Raw genomic sequence first — 6,000 nt, forward strand, 5'->3', positions numbered from 1 at the left:
TCGGAGGCTTGGAGCTCTGTGGAAAGATGTAAATCCCTCCTGCTGTAAGAGGGAGAAAGGCAGCAGTGAGCTGTCACTCAAAAATACAGTCTCCACTGTCGCAAAGGTGCCTATTGCTGATGCTATCGATTCCCTTCTTTTTCTACAGAAACATCTTGGAGCTTGTCAAGCTTTACTGGAGGTGATTTGCAGTTAATTAATTCAACAGACACTTTAATCTTGCAAATTCTTGACTTGTAATATTGTAACGAAGCTCCTGCAAGGGAGCATTAATCAGTTAGTGAAAAAGGAGCACTTCCGTTCAGCAGTAGTACCGTGACGTGCCCAGGGCTGAAGAGAAAGACCTCTGTGAAGTGGAGCGCTAGTGAATTCCTGCTACCTGCTTCTCATTGCTCACACTATGAATATTCATCTGCTTCATTTGTTTTTTCCAGTAAGCGCTGTTTTTAAAAAAAGAAAAATATTCCCGGGGGCTTGCATAGCTCGGAGAATGGGGTACTGGGTCGTGGAGACTTGCTTTAAATTGATTCAAATCCACATGTTTGGAAATGAAAATAATGTCACTGTCATCTGTTGAACAACTGATCTGTCTGAGTACGGTTGCTGCTTTTATTTCATTTCTCGAGACTACCATTGTCAGCATTGTAATAACCAATTTATAAAAATCGAGTTTTTATTCAGCTTCAGAGGTAAAATCTGCATGGGTGTAGCTACTGAATAATTTGATTCCTGCCTTCCTAGGTGATGACATTAGCAGTTCCAAACCGAGATCCATTTCCATGTGGAACTGGCTAGCCTGTTGCTTCTCAGGCCCTGCAAAACCTTGGTTACGAGCTCAAAGATCACAAATCCGAGATTCTTTTGTGTTTTTTTGTTTGTTTGTTTGTTTGTTTGTTTGTTTGTTTGTTTGAGACAGAGTCTCGCTCTGTCGCAGGGGCTGGAGTGTAGTGGCGCAATCTCGGTTCATTGCAAGCTCCGCCTCCCGGGTTCACGCCATTCTCCTGTCTCAGCCTCCCGAGTAGTTGGGACGACAGCCGTGCACCACCATGCCCGGCTAATTTTTTTTGTATTTTTTAGTAGAGATGGGGTTTCACCGTGTTAGCCAAGATGGTCTCGATCTCCTGACCTCGTCATCTGCCCGCCTCGGCCTCCCAAAGTGCTGGGATTACAGGCGGGAGCCACCGCGCCCGGCCCCAATATTCTTAATGACTACATTTTCACATAGAGGTAAATAGGCCGTCTCTTAATTTAAGACACGGTTCTTTCTCCCTTCCGTTTTTTGTTTGTTTGTTTGTTTGTTTTTCAAAGAAAGATTTGAGCTACAAGATAAGAATGAAGTTACCAGAAGTTATCAGGTTATAGTTTCAAAGTATGCAAGAGAGTCGGGCCTTCATATGTTCTTATAAAGTTTTCCGTCTAATCTTTTGGTATAACAATTTTAGGCGTTCACCCTAGATGAAAGAGTGGAAGTCATCAGATGTGTCAATAAGCAGTCTAGAGGGAAAATGAGAAGAAGAAGCAGGGATTCTTTTTCTTGTGTTTCGAAGATATTTCTCCTCCCTAAGCTATCACCTTGGTGATTATCACCAAGATGTATAATAGCAAGCACTACTGAATGATCTTCCCAGTTATCAGCACCAGTATCACCGCGAGTCAGTTTTCAGAACTAGCTCTTGGCACAAGAACTGAATTAAAATGGGGACAAAAAGTGGTCTACCACCACGTGATTTATTTTCAATTGCCAGGCAATGAAAACTAACAAGTTAAAGAAAATGTTCATTTTCTGAACCCCAGAGCCCACATAGGTACAAAGATACTCTGTAATGTACAATGAGGTGGCCAATCATGGGGATATAGGAGCAATAAACAGTCCTCTTGAGCAAGGTTCATGGGTAAGAGTTACTCTAGCAGGATTGGGTGTTGGGCCAGAGGTTATCTATTAATGTAGAGGCCCAAGTATGGTGATGAAGAGAAAACCTGTCAGTGGCTCATCCACAGTATTTGCCTTTTCACAGAGCAGAGGAGTTCAAAATAGTCACTGCCAGTCCATAACTATAACAATAGACATGTCCCCTTTGGAAAGACCAGGGCCTGATGACAGTGGGAAAACAGAGATGTCAGTGGTGTCACGTCTAAGAGTGACTCTGTCAGGGGAGCCCACCCCCTGTGATGGTTCTCCTTGACCACTGGCCCTTATGGGCTCTGCAGGAGAGCTTCTGATGGGTTCTAAGATAAGGTATTCCAAGGTATTGTAAGTCACCCTTGTTTGTAGAACATGAACGATTTAACCATCCCTCCTTTCAACAGCAATGAGATTCAGGGTTACCATGGCCTTACTCATCTTCCCATTGTAAATATATCACGATGTCACAGGAGCCTCTGTGTCTAAACACACTAAACTGGGTTTACAAGCATTAGAATCTTTCACTCATATTGTGAATCTCAATTCTGCCAGTCACCTAGTCTGTGTATCTATTCCCAAACTGGAAAAAATAATTCTTGTGAGAATAATTTTCAGAATAATGGAAGTGGAAAGAAATGGACAGTTAAGTGATTTTTCAACATAGACAAAACTGCTGGACCATTGATAGCCCTCAAGCTCTGATTTTTCCTCCTGACTAAGTTTCTTTTCTTTTGGGGGCTTTCAACATCTGAATTTTCCAGATGATTGCTGAACCATCGTCACTAAACCAAAGTAGACAAAGAGTTATTAAAAAATAAAGACTGTCCACATGACTGCAAATATCCTGAGGAAAAGTGGCAAAATAGGTCACTCAAGTGGTAAATTTGGTCTTCATGATATCAAACATATGGATATTTGGAAAAGTCGAGATGTTTGAATCATACAGTTTTCTGTCTGGGTGTCTGGTGTTGTCTGGATAGACAGACTGCTCAGGTGTTATAAGTAATGGAATTGAACTTTCTTGTGCCGTAAGCAATTGCTGGTCATATTTTGCTGCTAAAAGTCTCTTTGTTGTGCAAAGAGAAATAATGCAGAGCAAATGTTTATAACTTTTATTTACTTTCGGCAAACACATGAATGAAAGAGGTCAGGTAGGCTGTCCTGGGCATTCTGGGCCTGGCTGCAGCACACTCTTCTTCACTCCGCCCCTGCCAGGCAAGAAAATTTCTATTCAGTCTTTGCCATCTTTTATAAATTGTATCATTGCTCTTCTGCTGTTCACATCACCTTAGTTATTCACAAAGTCTACTTGATAAAATGGCTCAAGGGAAATACAAGTTTGTTAAGTTTTTATTCTTCAAATAGAAGTTTTAATTTTAAGCATTCCTTATGATATTTTTTAAGCCTAAAAACAGTTCAAACTGCTTGACAAAATTATTTCACGGTTAATTTTATGGTGTTGATAGAAGTAAAAGCTATTTTTCCCAAACCAAACAAAATACCATACATAGTTTTTTGGGTTTGGTTTGTTGATGTCATGCCAATTTCCAAGCACCAACTGGTTACCATAAATATGGGAATATTTAGTGGTTTCTTTGTACTCATCGTTAAAATTCCCGGGAAAAAAGAAAAAGGAAAATTCACCTCCCAGAAGGAAAGTTTGAGATGTTCATCCTGACACTTGCATTCCTGATTATTTGTGGACATTTCTTCATTGTAACAGTAGGAAGCTGATCTTGTTTCTCCTGATTTGACACTGGGTTGGTGAGCATTGTCTCAAATTTTGTGCTTGCCTCATTTATGGTCCCGAAGCTTAGCAGAAAAGCAGACAAGCTATTCAGACCAGTTTTCTTTAAGAGCGTTTAGGTTGCAGAACATGATACAAATGAGTGACTGTGGGCAGGCACACAGAGGACCGAAAGGTATTCAGCTATGCAAAGATATTGAGGGTATTTCCAGAGAAAAATGTTTTTAAGATTTGTAGGCAGGGTTTTGATTGTGTCACATTCCATACTCAGTTCCAAGTTGGAATGACTTTATGGGGAAGGCAATAAAGTTCCTTGTTGGGTCCTTCCTTCCCTTACATGCAGAATGTTTTTATGAAATCAAATGGATCCTCCACTTTATGTAGCAAAGAACCCCTAGGCTCCACAACGTCATCACTGTGAGTCCCATCGCAGACGTGTGTACCAGCCCAATTCAGTTTCGCTTTTCTTTTTCCCTGAGATTTTTACATCACCAAATCCCATTTCAAATCTTTTTACCTTCAGGTTACCAACAGGATGTTTAGCTGAATCAGCAACAAAGAGGTGACAATCTATTGTCCTCTACAAAAGCTTGAGTCATTTTATTCAGTGATCTTTGGTAGTATGATAATCAATGGAATTTATGGTGTCATAGAAAACCAAAAATCCCTGTGTTGAATATAGTGACTGTCTTAAATATACTTAAATATGTTCTTCTACAAAACAATACCCTTTTACACTATGGGGTGGATTCCTTTCTGGATGCAGGGATGGGAGGGGCTATGGGTCAGTGATTGGGAAACAGGAACTGGGAATCTCTGCACAACTGAGCCCTAATCCCTGGTCCATCTCTCCAGCCTTGGAAACTCACCCTCAGCCTCATTTTTCCCATATGCAAAAGAGAGATATTTATTTACCTACCTCATAGGGGTGTTGTGGAGATTAGCTAGATTTGTTAAAGTGCTTATAGGTTAGAAAGTGCTGTCATTCCTGAGAACTGGCATTAACAGAAGAGAGCTGTGCGCAGCATGGAGGAAGTGGAGTCTGAGGAACACAACAGCAATAACTCACCAAGCAGAGAATACAATGGTTCTTCACCACTATATAAAACTAGCACTTTTCCTTCAAAGGTGTATGTATAATTTTCTTCAATGATTAGCTTTTTAATGAGACAACTCCTTTCGTCCAGACATTGAGACGCTTTATATAAGCTGGCAATTTTCCTGTTAACCAAACTGAATTTTACTAAATGTTTATTAAAATGCACCCAGAAAAATGGTCTCCTCCTGATGCCTGAGGGGTTTGCATGCCTGATCCCAGGCTGCATTTTTTCAGAATGCGTGCATGATGCCCCAGTTCCCTACTCATGATCACCAGGTGGTGTTCTGAAATCCACTAGCAGGGAAAGATTTTTAACAGAGATTAGGCTTGGTGCCATTTCCATTGAGTATCCTCTTCACCCCCAAGATGACACATCTTTACAACACAATAAAAGGCCGTAAAGCCTTATTTCTGCCTGGAACTCCTGCACTGATTCATTTTCACGTTATAACTATATTTCAAATATTTCAGAAGTTTTTACCCAGGGCTTCAGCTATATATTGATACACATATGCTTACATGTGCTTAGGTGGTAATTCTACTGAAGGACAAAGGACAATACCCTTTTGTCCTTTGAGAAAACAACATCAGAGAAAACAACATCAGAGAACATCCTGCACAACTTACCCAAAAGTGACAAGTTTTCTTGTACTTAAAATTTTAATCCTGATAAGAACTAATGTGAAATAACATGATTTTGGTTTATAAATATTCGTAATTTTTGAGACATAGAGGCAATATTGTGATATAGGAATACATCCATGAAACTAGACTAGCAAAGCAGATAATGTTTTCATGACATGGCTTCATGAGGCAAAGTTGTTGTACATCAATATTATCATTGTGCCCTTATTTAATGATTATATTCCATTGTGAAAAAAATTTGCACACTCTTAGAAATATAAAATGGGTTTCAGAAAGTTTACTTGAGAAGTGGGTTTGAAATCATCTTGTGCTTGGAACTGACATAAGATACGCACTCAATATAATCTCTTCTGGATTCTGAAATCTAATTGGCAGTGATATTTCAAAGCCTTAACATTTCAAGGTGGCTAATTAAACATATCTAATGCATGTTATTAAACTTTCCGAAGCATGAATTTAACCTAGGCAATTATCTGATTCATTTTTTTTTAAGTTTGTGCTGCCATACCAGACTGAAGTATTGTTTTCATAGACTAATACTATGAGAATAGTGAGTTAAAAAATAATTGGGACTGTCCTTTTTCCCCTGCCCAGTTCCTAGTATCA

Source organism: Rhinopithecus roxellana, chromosome 9 (assembly GCF_007565055.1).
Source record: "Rhinopithecus roxellana isolate Shanxi Qingling chromosome 9, ASM756505v1, whole genome shotgun sequence".
NCBI lineage: Eukaryota > Metazoa > Chordata > Mammalia > Primates > Cercopithecidae > Rhinopithecus > Rhinopithecus roxellana.